Raw genomic sequence first — 14,346 nt, 5'->3', positions numbered from 1 at the left:
GACTCTCCATTGAGGTGACTCTTGGTTAGATGAAGTTGTCTCTCCAAGTACATGGAGACAGGTTTCTCACTGACACACCAAAGGTAACACTCACAGATGTGTCTGTGAAGAGAGCATCTGCGAGAAGGGAACTAGCATTTAGTGCGCACCAGTCTGCGAGGTGCAACATCTCATTTAATTCTCTTAACTACCCCTTGAGTCCTGTAATTACACCTCGTTCAGGTGGGAGGCAACGGAGCTTCAGGGTCTGCCTGGGAAGAAATGGCTGATGTCTGACCATTCCTCATTGCTGACAGCATCAGCTCACCCCAGGCCTCAATTATACAACTTCACCTTCATCCCTGTACTTGCCGTCCATTGTGCCTGACCTCACCCTGCCGGAACCCCTTCCTCTCCTGTGTTCATGCATTATCATTCCTACCTGCCTGCAGATTTAAGTCTTCTATCAAAGCCCTCACAAAGGGATGCCACATCTTTGTCCCAACCTGAGATATGGTTATGGTGAAAACAGCATTGAGAGATTATTAGTGGTGTATCTGGGACTTGGTCTTTCATGGGTGTGTGGGATCCATTTTATGAAATGTCTTCTCTTTTTCTTGGCCATCTTCTTCCTGAGTTCTCCTTCAAGTGTTTTTTAAATTTTTATTATTTCATGTATATGGGTGTTTTCCTTGCATGTATGTCTATATAATAGGTATAAAAGAGGATTTCACATCCAATGAAAGTCTATGGGTCACCATATGGGTGCTAGGATCCTTTACCAAAGCAGTCAGTGCTCTTAACCACCGAGTCACCTCTCCACTCCTGTCCCCTCCCCCCCCATTCTGTTTCAACTCCCCAGTGTCCCTTGCTCTTATTCTCTGTGAGTCACACAGTCCTCTGGCACCAGTCACATTGAGGGGACTTTTCTGTTATTTCTATTCAGAGGAACCATGTCTTTCTGACCTGTGTGTTGAGCTTGGGTGTTGTATTTCCAACACTCCATGGGTCCTCCAATAAAGGTTTCCTTAAGTTTAGCTGTGCCCGTTTGGAGATGCGTTAATACCCATCTAGGAACTGTCAAGTCTTCTCACTGGTGAATGCTCATCATCTCTATGCTGAACTAGAGCTTCAGAACAACGAACAAGCCCAGGCTGGTCTCGGCTCTCTAGTCTGGTGACTGTTAACACTTAGTCACCCAGGCTTCAGGCTACATGTTATGTTTGTCCTTCCCTTGTCCTTGAACACTGTCCGAGTTAGGGTAACCACCTCTAAAATGAAACACCGTGACCAAGAGCAACTTGGGGAGCACAGGGTTGATTTGGCTTGTGCTTTCGCGTCATTGTTTATCACAGAAGGATTCAAGCAGGACAGGAACCTGGAGGCAGGAGCTGATGCAGAGACCATGGAGGGGACTGGATACTGGTTTGTTCAGACTGCTTTCTTCCGGAACCCAGGATGCCCAGCTCACCCACAATGAGCTGGGGTCTTTCTCATTAATCTCTTATTAAGAAAATGCCCAACAGCTCTGCCTCCAGCCTGATCTTAAGGACATTTTCTTAGCTGAGGTTCCCTCCTCTGTGATGACTCTAGCTCGCAAGTTGACATATAAACCGGTGACAAAAATACCCACAGCTGTCAAATCAGCAAAGGTCATAGGTTCTCTTTATCCAGCCCCCTTTCTTCATTTGTCCTTTGTTCTGAATTTCAGCTCGCATTATTTGACCCCTTTCCTATATCCTGATAATTTTCCTTGTCCCTTTATGCCTTTATCTTCAAGTTCATGGCTATTATGAGACCATGTTTGTTTCTTGAAATTATAGATCTTGTTTCTCACTTACCCCAAACCTCGAGTTTCACACCATGCTCCCAGAATACAGTTCCATGGTGAGCGTGTTAGGTTCCTCTGATAATAAATTCCCTCTATGCTTTTCTCTAGTCTTGGTCAACAGTACACTATTTTGAGCTTCTATACACTAATGAGTGTCCCCGAGGCTTGCCCTTGCCACCTCTACACTGCACCAGTGTGTGCTGTCTTGCTTGGCACAATCTACCCTCCTTGCTCCACCACACTCTTCCTAAACAAACTTCATCTTTCAATTCCTTCAACCCTCCTCTTTCTTCCCTTCATCTGTTTTCTTGTCACTCAATTAAAATCATTGTGTTGTTACCTGTCGGTTGCTGGGGAAAAAAATGCCATGATCAAGAAGAAAGAGCTTATGGTTTCAGTGCATATGGTTGGGAGGCATGGCAGCAAGAAGCAAGCGTAGTAACCAAAGGAGAATGCTGAAAGATCACATCTCTATCCATAAGCATGACACAGAGCGAACAAACCGGAAGGTGGGTGAAGATGTGAACTGTCAGGGCCCACTTGCAGTGATGTGCTCCCTCCAGAAAGCCTGAACCTCCCTATACCCTCCCCAGAAAGTACCACCAAGGGGAACAAGTGTTCAAATTCATTAGCCTTCGGGAGCCATTCTCCTTCAAACCATCACATTCCACTGGCTAGTCCCACATGCTTACAGCCATATCATAAGGCAAAATGTAGTGAGACCACCTTCAAAAGTCCCCACAGTTTTGAACAGTTTAACACTGTTTACAAGTTCAAATCCAAAGCCTCTTTAACAATAATAGCTTGACTGTCACCTTCTCCAAAAATCAAAAGGCAAATTAGTAACTTCCAACACACAGGGGCAGAGAATATTCATTAGCCATCTAAAAGGGAAGAATTGGGGAATAGTGGAGAAATACTGGGTCAAAGTAAGACAAAAACCCGATAGAACAAACATCAAATCCTGTAGCTCCTTGTGTAGTGTCTGAGACTTTAGTTTTAAATGTTTAGACGCCTCTTCCCTACAGCTTTGCTGTCTGTAATATCTCTCTCTCTCTCTCTCTCTCTCTCTCTCTCTCTCTCTCTCTCTTTCTCTCTCAGACTGGTTCCACCCCTTGTATGCACCTCTCCATGGCAGATGCTTCTCCAGTATCACTGGGTCTCCACTGAAACCCAGTAATTCCTAAAATCCCTTCCCAATGAGGAGACTGAACAATTTCTACCTTCTTTCCTAAGGTCCTAATGACAAACCAAAAAATGATTTTGCAAAATCTCACTCTAGGGAACCACTGAGTTTATTGGCCTTCCATAAAGAGTAGAGGGGAGGGGTTAACTTACAGAGGCCTGTGGGCTCCTCCTACTAAAGACTGACTTGAAAAGCCTGACCCAGCAGGGATAAGGGTTTCCTTACAGCTCCCCTAGTCTTTCCTAACTTATTTACCCTAGCCCCTTCCTGAGGCAGAGTTGAGTAGACACAGATGGATACTCAGGTGAGGATTTTTCAACTCTCCCCATCTATCTGTGAGGGGGTATAAACAGTATATTAAACTCAGTTGGGATGATCTTTTGCAAAAAGGCGCAGCCCTTTTGGATCTCAGTGTGCGCAAGATGTCAGGTTTTTTGGTTGGTACATGGCACCCAGGTTCCATTTTTCAACAGCTTTGCCCAATGACCTCTTGGGCTTCCTGCTCTCTCAGGGTCTGTATGCGGGGATCCCCCTTACATACACCACCTGGCCTCTGTGGCTCTCTCAAACCGTGGAGGACAAATCCAAGACCCTGTCATTCTTGCATCGTCCATGTTTTTGAAGCCAGCACCATGTAGATGACCCCGCTAAGTTTGGCTGTCAGCTTGAGTTGGATCCTGAGCCCCTTCAATGACATTTGAACAGCTTTTCCTTGCTATTTGCTATTTAGGGGCATAAAATCCCCTGTCCTCAAATGTGTAAGTTGGAGGTTTAGCTGGGTGGGGTCCCGTCCTCCACATACGTTTCTCACTGTTCCAATGTAGGACAGGCCTCTCATGGTGGCACTAATCTTCATTACTTGACAGCATCTCCTACAATGTGTCTTGGCTGGAGCATTGGGCTTCTTACTACTCTTTTCTCTCCAAACTATCTATTTCTTTTCTGCCTCGCTTGCCCATATTCATTTTTGATCACCATATGCACTATGAATAACAGCCGCTCCACAGAATCAATATTATATTGGCTTAAAATTTACTCTGCCAAAGACATTACTCCATTACTTATTAATTCAACCTCAGCCCAGTTCTCGGGATATGGGCAAAAAGCAGACATTCCGTTGGCCAAAGTATTACAAGAATGTGCTCTAGCCTAGTTGCTAATGTTGTTCTCCTTGACCCTGGCCTCATCACTGCATTGCCATGAGCACAACTGCCTTCCGGCCTCATGCTAGAAGTTTCCAGGTTCACACTAGAGTGGTCCCTTAAGCTCTGCTTACAGCATTCAAATGCTCTTCTGGTTCAAAATTTTCCACATCCCTAAAAACAAGGATGTCAAATAAATAAACCAATAAACCAATAAATACGCAAATAATGCTCAGATTCTTTACAGCAACAGCCTCCTCTCTGTTTCTAACTTCTCTATTAGCTACTCTTCTGTTGTGGTTACTATGAGAAAAGCAACTTATACAAAGAAGAGATTACTTGGTCTTATGGATTCAGAGGAATGATCCATAAGGGCTAGGATGCATGGCAACAAGCAGCAGGCCTGGTGGCCACAGAAACAAGCTAAACAATCACATCTTCAGTTGCAGGCATCAAGCAAAGAGGGCACACCGGAAGCGGGCAAGGCTGTGAAATCGCAGCGTCCACCTGCAGTGTTGTGTTTCCTCCAGGCCACATCTCCCTGGAGCCTCTTCACACAGCACCTCCGCTGGGTACCAAATGCTCAGATCCATGAGAGTCTGAGGGGCAATTCTCATTCAAACAGCCACAATCATTTCAAGGTTCGTCTTCCTGTTGTCTTCCAAGCTTTTGAGCAGAGATCATATCAAAACCATTTCTACAATTATGCTACACAAAACAATTCTACCCAAATTCTAAATAGCTTATTTCTGAAGTTCAGAAACCTGTCAATAAGGCATCTATGCTAAGTATAGAATATTTAAATTATATCACGTAATTTACATTTTGGTTAAGAAACACTAGTGCCATTTTATAGAAACAAAACAAAACCAACCAACCCAGGGGCTGGGAGGTGGTAGCGCATGACTGTAATCCTAGAAATTGAGAGGCAGAGGCAGGTGAATCTCAGTGATGACAAAGCAAGTTTCAGGACAGCCAGGACTGTTACACAGAGAAACCCTGTCTTGAAAAAAGAAAAACAAAACAATATAAAACAATATAAAACAAAAAAACCCAGGAGGCAGCATTCAGAGACAGCTCAACAGTTAAGAACCCATACTGCCTTTGAAGAGGACTTGAGTTTGGTGCCCAGCATTCATGTTCACCACTCACAGCTTCCTGGATCTCCAGTTACAAAGTGACCTGATCTCTGGGGTATCTGCACTCATAAGCACATACCCTCCCCACACACACACACACACGCGCGCGCACATATCAAAAAGTATAATAAATCTTTTAAAAAAATAGCATACACAGATGCTATTTTATATAACAAACGACTAACAAAACTAGGGCAAAGTTCAGGGCCAAACGCAGTGCTCGTCATTACAGATACCTTTAGACAAACACCGGTAAGTATATTTAATTCTAACTCACAAAGCATCAGTTACTTTGATCCCACTGGAAAGATCTCAAGAGTGCGGTTCCACAAGTGGCAAGTAGTCGTGGTAGCATTGATGCAGACCTTTCCGACATGGGGGGAGTTTCTCCGCTCCGTTTCAATCCCTCTTCTCTTTCTCGGTGGTACCATACAGTTCATGCTGAATTCTCTGCTAAAGGAAGCCCCTCTTCTTCTGGGACTTTCCTTCTCTACCTCATTTGCTTGGGCTGTGTCTGTTTTAGGGCCTGAGATGTATCAGAGTCAACAAGAGGCATATGGTTCTCCAAATGCCTCTTACAAACCGGCTTACTCCTTTCCTTGCCCTTTGGGATGGCTCGCAGTCCTGCTGAGAGCATTTAAAAATGACTCATCTCCATGTGACCCTTCCCTTAGGAGAGTAAACAATACATTATATCCTTTTCTGCAAATCCATGACACATTGTCATTATGAGCATGTCTGACCCCTGCCTCATTAATTCTGGTTTAGTTATCAACATAAGCTTATACAAGTCGAATTTTGACCACAACTGGAAGTAATAACAAAGAAACTCAAGGGCAATTTGGTTCAGTTCTAAAGGGCAGAAAGCAGAGTAAGAGAAAACCTTTTAGTCTACCACCCTTGCCTCTTATATAAACATTTCCCAACACCTTATATCACTATTTAGAAATGAGGGCATGCAGAGCCTGATAAAAGCGAAAGACTACACTGATATGAACATTTCTTATCACTTTTACATTCAGCTAGGTAATCATTATCATATATATGTATATACATATATTGTCTTATCTAAATCATTTTCAGAATTACAAACTTTTCTGTGCTTTTCTCGACTCTTATATGCGGCTCTAATATTACTGCGCCTACTGTATTTGTTTGTAACTACCCATTTGTACAGAGACCTTCATGGTTATACTGTGTTTATTTCATAACAGAAGTGTCCACTCATCTTTTCAGCCCCAGCACCCTGTACCATGTTTAGCTCATAAAGAAGAACTGATTCCACGAGTCTTGAACTGGCCTGCTTTGTATGTCTTCAGCCATGTTCCCAATCACTCAGCCCCAGCTCTCCTTGCATCACAGTGTTTCAGGATAAGAACGTTCCCATAGGGAAGATTAATCATGGATCTTTTCTGCAACAGAGAGCTTTCTGCTGTGCCAAGCTCACTTATACATACGAGCCACTCCCAAACTCAGACTTCCTTTTCAGGCCAACCTTGCACAATGAATAAATTGGGACCGTCGAGGCCTCCCAGGGCCCTCTTCTTGCTGGGCACTGGCCAGGATATAGAGAAGTAGACTTTCCCAACTGTTTTGCTTCCAAGAAGGGAAGCAGATAGTGAGGGCAGATGACCAACTATCAGTATCTGGAATGCAAACAGTTCTTTTCCTGCACTGGAAAAGTATAAGTAAGCAGGCTGCTTCTTCAGATGCAGCACAAGGAGGAATTATGATTTTTGTACGTTATTTACTCTCCTTAGACCGTGTTCTTTATATGTAAGTCTTTCATCAAACTGAGGTTTGAAGCTAACTTCAGCATTTGAAGACCCAGAAGACTTAAAGACCCACAACAGTGTTGATAATGGTGTTTATGTGAGTCAAGGTTTTCTCAAATCACCCAATCTTCCATAATGCTCACAATTAGCTCCTCTGCAGTCAGAGGTCCTCCCTCCTACGCCTGGTTACAAACTGAGGAATATGCTAGAAATGAAAGGTGTTCATTTAGCCCCTAGATCACAGTCTCAACCCTGGGAAAGAATTATTCGCTCAGGTCCAGTCAAGCCCTTTAGAACATACGGAAAAATAAAATTCTTTTTCCGCAGAGACCAGCTTTCAATAACTACGTTTCTAACACTCTCCTAGAAAAGGCTGACACACACTTAGAAAGTGGTTAAAACAGACATAAGGTGTAGCTTTTACTTGGTTATTCAAGCATTCAGTAGATTAAGCTAGATTTTGAGGACTAGATTTGATTCCTTTCAATCTCTTATCAATAGGATTTCATGTATTCCATGGTCAAACTTACGACCCAAAATTGTTCACCACAGAGACTGACCAGCACTGGCCATGAAGCTGAGAGTCCTGGATCAGACCCACAGCACTGCATAAGCCTGGGATGGTGGTACACACTTGTGATCTCAGCACTCCGGAGGCAGGGTTGGGAGGACCAGAACTTCAAAATCACCCTTAGCTATGTAGTGAGTTCAACACCAGTTTGGGAAACATGAGGTCCTGTCTTTGAGTAGGGGAGTCAGAGGAATCCCTGAACCGAAGCAGGGGATTTGAAGGGAGAGCAGTGAAAACACCAGCGACAAGACAGAATCTTCCATGGTCAAAAGCTTTAACACAGAGAGATATTTTTCTGAAAGTTTCCTTTGAAAATAGTCTTTGAGGGCTGGGGGAGGGGCTTTGCTTATTGGCTTCAGGGTTGCCTGCCAAAGCATTAAGGACCTGCATTTGGATTCACTGCCAGCCCTAAAAACATGGATCTTCAGCCCCAGCGGGAAGACGGAGTTAAAGAAAAGACAGTCTTGAGTATTTGTTGGGCAGCTGGTCTAGATGCAAGCAAGAGTGACTCTGGGTTCCTAGAAAGGTTCTATCTTAAAAAAATAAGATAAAGAAGATGAAAGACTTCCCATTGCCCACCACTGGCCTTCAAAACTGCCCATACTGGCAAATGTGATTTTGCCTGCTTACATACATGTACACACTCTTATATACATATACACGCTCTTACATACATGTACACACAGATGGAAAAAAAGAGACGATTACCTCGCCAGCATACCTCACAGCCCTTACTCTGAGAGCCTGGGAAGGTGAGCACTTGCTGATTTCCCAAAGTCTGTGCTGATTCCTCCACAGGGAGCATCCACCGGCCCCTAAAGAAAGTCACCCATTTCTCCCCTGACAGGACTTGGAAACGGTGGATGAAAACTGGCTGGTTGCACAGTTCCATCCTTGGACTGGTTCACAACACTGTTTTAGACGAAGCAAGTGCATTTTCTGTAGACCCATCTTGTGTTTTCTGAAGTTATCTGATTTATTTATATTTAATGTTCTTCCCTTGCTCTGTTGGCGTGCCTTATCTTGAGAGATCCTAGGTAAGACAAAAGATCCTGTTACTGTGTTACAGAAACCAGGCTGATGCGTCCTTGGCTTAGCTTTGTTCTCTGTGCTCTTCGTCGTTTATGACGATGGTCCTTAGCCTTTCATGTTTAGAGTTTGATGTAAAATAGTAAAAAAAAAAAATAGTAGAACTAAAGCCAAAAATTTAGAATGGGGAAGAAGAAAGAAATCTCGTGGGTCATGTATTTTTATTAAGCTTATCTCTAGTACACATTACATAGTTGATTCGGGGTGCCATTTTTATCAAAGAAGACAGTCTGACTGCAGAGTTTGTGCGCAGGGCAGCTGGTCACACCACACTGCTGAAGAACAGTAAGCAGAAAATGAATTTAATTTCACTCCATCTATTTAATATCCAAATTGACATCCTTGAGGCTCTGGCTGTATTCAGCACCGAGCATAATGGAGGCTGAGTGCCCAGGGAGAAGGGCCTTGACACAGGAGTAGCGCTTGGAAGCATTAAGCAATCATGAAGAGCAGATAAGCATTCAGATTCCCTCCAGTCCATTTTCCTTTGAATCCGCATCGCTGCCTAGCATGGTGGGTCAAGGTTACACTTTTACACATTTGGCATCCATCTTAAATGGCAGGATATAAATTCCCTAGACAATGCATGCCTAAAATTGACAGCTACGTGGAATTCGGAGAGGGAGAGCGGCGATTCGGCGACCAGATTACAGAGGCCGGCTGCATTCCAGAGGGTTTACATGTCCACAGCATCTGGAACAGTTTTAAGGCTTATAGGAAATGGGAATGGATGTTGACAAAGGCGGAATAATACACATTAAGTTCAAAGATAATACAAACCAACTCTTGTAAGCGAAGAACAATCTCTTGCACACGAAGAGATGCCTTTAATAAGAATGGCTTGGGCAGGCCTGCAGCTGCCACCCACTTTTTGAATGTCTAGACATTGGGGTCTATGGAAACTAAACTAACCAAGTGGTCCAACCCCCCCCCCACTTCTCTCTCCCTCTCTCCCCCTTTCCCTCTCTCCCTCTCCCTCTCTCCCTCTCCCTCTCTCCCTCTCTCTCTCTTTCTCTCTCTTGCACTACTGAATCTAGCAAAGATGACTCAGCCTCTGCCTTAAACTGAAAAATGTTTCTCTTCTTCCTCTTGCTTCAGTGTATTATAAATTTCAGAGTTAATAGTTTGGGTGAGGGAACAAGTCAAACACAGGGATGAAAACCAAAAGCCTGGTGGCCATGTGCTTTACCTAAATATTCCCTTTCCTTACGGAGGCTCTGCTTCTCCAGGAGCTATCTACCTTCTGGTGTTCCAGCCAGCCCACCGGTGATGAGAAGCTGACCTCCACCAGCAAACCTCACAGTCCTTACTCTGAGCCCATGAGAACGTGGGGACTTGTCTGGACTTTCTAGAGTTGGTGATTTCTCCATAGGGAGCTCCCACCAGGCCTTAACAAAGTTGCTTGTTTCTCTCCCGACTGGGCTTTTAATGGCTGGTGAGGGCTGACTGGGGTGCAAAGTTCCAGTCTCGGACTAGCTTGAAGCTCCATTCCCAAGGTCACCATTTCTAAAGTGCAAGGGTTGATTTGGGATTCCGGAAAGGAAATTGCCATATAGGTCACACTACAAAGGAAGCAGACGAAAGGAGATGCATGGATGACCTGCACAGGATTTTGTCCTCTATCTGCGGGTTTGGGCTGCCTGGGACCCAAGCCTGGCCCTACTGGTCTATTAGCACATGCTTGTTTGGGTCTGCATTTGCCAGAGGCATGAAACCATTAGGATATACATAGAAAAACATGAAGAGAGTTATGTTACAGTTTTGGCTCAGATATCTATGGAGGCTTGGTAAGTTGGAAGCTGGTGGAAAAGAGCTGCAGGCTGGAGTCTAGAGGAAGAGTTAAGACAGTTTGCTAGCAAACCCAGATCTCGCAAGGGAAGCCCAAATGCTTTCTGTCGTTAGAATGCCCTCTACTTCCTGGAGGTCAGGAATTTCTGTTCTCCAGGCTGACAGCAGTTTTGGTGAGGCTCCTCCACCTCACTAAGGGCAATTTGTTTTACTCAGAGTCAATCAACTTAAATGCTAAAGTCATACAAAAAGAAATAAAATAAAATAAAATGAAAATAAAAAACCACAAAAACACAAAGGAGATTTGGCTAGCAATCTGAGCACTGTGTTCTTAACAGTTGGGGGCAAGTTATTTAAACTCTTTGTGTCTTAGCATGTTTGTCTATAAAATGGGATTAGTTCGAGGATGATTGCATACTCCCTGGGTTGAATGCTGAGAACAGTATTCGACATAGTAAACAGTTTATTACACAACAGGAAAACAGAAAGGAAAGGTGAGGCATTCAATCCATTGTGCAGTCCAGAGGTATGAACCCCCTCGCCCCAGTGACAAAGTCAGTTGATATGGGTGCCATTCCAGTTCTAATTTCCTAAACCGGAAACTCGTCACCTCGGAGAAGGCTCCATTACTGTTGCCTTTGACTGGGAAGACTCAGCATCAATCTACCAAGAAAGATGTGTTAGTACTGAAATTTAGAATTCATTGGAATTTGGAGATGTTCTTCACATAAGGACTTTGTAATCACTGTTATAGAAATCCATCTGTGGTCATTTCTATCGATGCATGACCGGGAAAACTGTCTTGGGACACTGACACCCTGGAGGCCCATGGGACTCACCCCTCAGGTTCAGTGTGGTAACTGAAGACTCATTCCCACTTTGTGCAGGTGTCTGCTTCCCAGCCCATGCCCGCTGAGGTCTTCTTTCCTCACGTTCTTCCCTTCTGCATGAACAGCCATGATGGTAGATCAGCGCCTCTCAGGGTGAGTTCCAGCTAGACCACCTGGATCCTAATTACCTGCAGGGCTGGAAGACGAGACAGGTGAGTGGTCAGCACTGAAATCCCTGAATTCTAATTTCTCAGGGTAAGATTCAGGAAGTGAAGTGTGTGTGTGTGTGTGTGTGTGTAGATTTCTTCATGTATTTTTATGCCATAGAGGTTTGAAGGGGCTCTGCACTAAGTTATCAAGAACTTGCTAATAAGAATGGCGTGGCAGAGTTGCAAAGCTGCCCTGTGTCCATTAGAGTTTCTGCGTAGCTCTACCGCTTCTTGCTTAATTAGGTTGCTGCTATGCTCACGGCAGCTGGAAACGGTGTGCCACTACTGCACTAATGGAGAGTAGCTGTCCTTACAGAAGGTTTGCTGATTGGAGTTTTGGAGCCGCAAATGATCATTCGCTCTGCCTTCTACATGCTCCAGGAAAGGCGCAGCTTGATCCCAAGGCGAACGGCTCACACCCGCAGTAGCCACGTTTTAACCACCCAGTGTAGATGTTTCCTCTTCTAGAGCCCATGAAATCTCAGCAGCTTTCATCTTTAAGTCATCCTCATCTCTATGAAGTGCTTTCAAGAGCGGGAGCTGGAGAGGTAGCTCAGTGGTCACGAACCTTCATTGTTCTTTGAGAGGACCTGGGTTTTATCACCAGCACCCACGTGGTAGCTCACACCTGCCTTTAATTCCATTTCCAGGAGACCTGACATTCTCGTCTGACTTCTGCAGGCACAGAGGTGTATATGGTACACATACGCACACACAGGCAACACACTTGTAAAGGAAACTAAGAATAAATCTTAAGAGAGAAAGGGGAAATAGAAGGAAGAAGGGTTTACGGGATTCATCGACTGCTCTGTGGGGAAGAGTTTTGCTTTGCCGACACGAGGGCCCATGTTTAGATGCCAACACCATGGACAAAGTCAACCCGGCTGCTGGGGACTTGACTCCTCTCTTGTCCTTCCTCCATGTGGCTGAACAGTGTGTGTCTGTGCTGTATCCACCTCCATCTCTGAGAATAGCTTCCTTTTCTCTCTTACTTGTGGCCAGCCAGAGTGAACCAACAGAGCCACACCTGACATTCACTCTCCAGCCTCCGGGTATGAGTTCCACACTTGCAAAGGAGAAGTTTTGCATGGCCGAGTGTCGCTAAAAATTCAGATTAATCCAATTGCCTAGCAAAGAAATGGGTTGGGGTTGTTTGCTCTTTTGTGTTGTTCATTAAAGAAATGGTTTCAACCACTTATGTGGAAATTATATAACCTTTTGAGAAACAGAGACAGATTCGCAAATGGGGACTAGACCTGGTTTATCTGAGGGAAATGGGTGATTTCTTCAAGCTTTCCTCTTTTCTATGGTTGGACCGTGTTGTGTCGCTTCACTCAGCTTCTCCCTTGCCTCTCACCGTGGTCTCTTCTGGTCTATGTGGTGTCTGTTTTTCCTCTTTTCATGAAAGTTCTCACTTTCTGAGAAGCTTTAGATAGCTTTCCAAGTAGCAGGAAAGCCTTCTAATGAGGTAGCCCCTCTCTAAAGCTACAATAAAAACATGCCAATATTCGCCAAGTGAGCCCTACACACCAAGCCCGCTGCTGCATTTCCGTGCAGACTAGTTCAGCTATTTCTCACTGCAAACCCACAAAATAAACATTAACTTTTTTTTTCTTTCAATCTGAGAAACTGGAAGATCTGTGTCGTTGAGCGGCCTGTATGAGCTCACACAGCTAGTAAATTGAGCGGCTAGGATTTAACTTCAGCCTCGGGATCCTCAGGCACCTTGAACTATTGCTACTGTTCTCTGGAGGTGTTATCCAAAGACATGGAGCGAAGTGGAGTCTCCTGGCTGGGAGTGCCTGCCCTGCAGAGCCAGATCCTTGCACTGAGGATGTCACCTAGTCCCCATCTCCGTGAATAGCTGGCGTGGCTCCTTGGCTGAAGCTCAGAGAAGACAGAGAGGAAATTCAGGGATGAGGCTTTTACACATACTGTTTTTCCTCCAATTTAGACTTTATTTATTCATTGGTGCTTTTCTAGGTCAATAGGAAGGCGAGGGGAAGAGTCTCCTCTCCCCGGCAGCTGGAGGAGATAACTGTGCAATGGGCCTGTGGGTGGTCATTTCATGTTGCTTTCTGGGTTAAAATGATGTGGTTTCTTATGTTGTCCGTGGAACTAGCAATTATCATTCCCTCTTCGACTGAAGCAGTTATTTTTGGTGAAAAGCTATTAAGTCTTTTGACTGAGAGCATTTTGGGTACCCTGTGGTTGGCTAGCTATGTTTAGATCCCTTACTCACTGACCTTGACTTAATTTCCCGGCCTCTCTACTTCTCTCTTGATAAGCTAAGCAAGGCAGAGTGATGCATCATTAGCTAGAAGGTAGAATGAAAAACACTGTAACAGCATTGGAATATCTAGAATATCATTTTAGTTCTTCCAAGTCACAGTTTAACCCAGAAAAAAAAAACCTTACTTATTTACAAGTAATTATCCCAATTATCACTCGTTTATCTTGTGCTTTGGACATGACAGCATGTACAGGATGAATCTCAAACTGAGTTTCCCGACTGCGTCTATGTTCTAATTACCTGTCTCCATCCCAATTATGGTGTCTTGTCTGAAGAGACGAGCGTTAGTAGCATCCCTCTCTCCTGCAGACTTTTAGTGTCTTCACTCCACCCTGACATATGAATTTAATCAGCAAATGTAATTTGTTAAACATGTCCCTACTTTTGGTACCAGTTGACTGTACTTGGCTATGAAGAAGACACTAAAGCAACCTTAAACAATGCTGTTACCCTGTAGGGCCAGCGAAAACAGTTTACATCAAAAGATAATTATCCTCCCCAGTGTATAATCAGA

This window comes from Microtus oregoni, unplaced genomic scaffold (assembly GCF_018167655.1).
Source record: "Microtus oregoni isolate MIOR12 unplaced genomic scaffold, Mior012 000037F_ref0000500, whole genome shotgun sequence".
Classification (NCBI taxonomy): domain Eukaryota; kingdom Metazoa; phylum Chordata; class Mammalia; order Rodentia; family Cricetidae; genus Microtus; species Microtus oregoni.
Note: the sequence above shows the minus strand (reverse complement) of the source record.